This window comes from Miscanthus floridulus, chromosome 6 (genome assembly GCF_019320115.1).
Source record: "Miscanthus floridulus cultivar M001 chromosome 6, ASM1932011v1, whole genome shotgun sequence".
Classification (NCBI taxonomy): Eukaryota; Viridiplantae; Streptophyta; class Magnoliopsida; order Poales; family Poaceae; genus Miscanthus; species Miscanthus floridulus.
Genome location: NC_089585.1, coordinates 61,490,555 through 61,491,651, shown reverse-complemented (window position 1 = coordinate 61,491,651; position 1,097 = coordinate 61,490,555).

Here is a 1,097-nt window from a genome sequence, read left to right as displayed (position 1 = left end):
ATCCTAACTAGATCAAACACTAGCATCTTTCAGATCTGCTCAGAATAAAATCAAAACCTGATAGAAGACTTAAAAGTCATGTAACTCCTAAACCATCAGGCCTATGGTCTTACAATTTGAACACAAGCAATATTATGAAATTTTCTACAACTTTTGTATTCACTACAACCATAGCAAACATCATTTACACCCCGAAAATAATTGCGCAAGCAAAACTGCAAATGCAGCCCAACAGCAGTGGTATAGAAAACTGATAGAAACTTCAGAGAAGCATAACTGGAGTTCTAGACCTCCAACAAACATAAACCATAACTTTTTGAAAAGCTTAGGAAGTTACCTACAACTTTATTATTCTCATATTAAGATTATTTTACAGTTAGAAGGGTGAATTAATCCAATAATTGCATCTCTGTCCAAAACATAGACAGAAACTGACATGCCACTTTAAACAGCTATAAATGGAGTTATACATGTCCAATAAATGTGGTTCTAGACTTTTTAGAAATCTTAGAAAATTATAAACAACTTTGTTGTAAACACCTAAAGCTAATTCTACTAGTAAGAAGGCCCCACAGTAAGAACAAGGAAACCCTATCTGGGTTTGGGCAGAAACAGCCACAGAGATTTAAGCAAGTATAACTCAAGATCTACTTAGCCAAAAATCATGATATTTAACTTTTTGGAAAGCTTAAGAAAATTACCACAACTCATGTATTTTCACCAAGTCATGATTCATAACTTAACTGAGCCAATTAATTCAAACATGCAGAACTATTCAGAGTAGAAGCAAAGCAATACAGGGCATTTGTTATTTTTATAACTCTTAAACTATAAATCCTAAACTCCTGAAATTTTTACCATACAACAACAATGACCTTAGTAGCACTCCACAAAAATTTCACATTTATTTGAGCATAAAAACTGCAGTTATGAAAAAGACAAGACATGACAAGTATCAAGAACCTAGCTGCATAGATCTATTTTTACAGCAAAATATTTAAACTAAAACATGCCACATTATAGATCTACTGCATAGATAATTTCACAAGGATTCCAAAAAGTCCTCATTTTCTATTTTACGATTTTTGTATGAATTA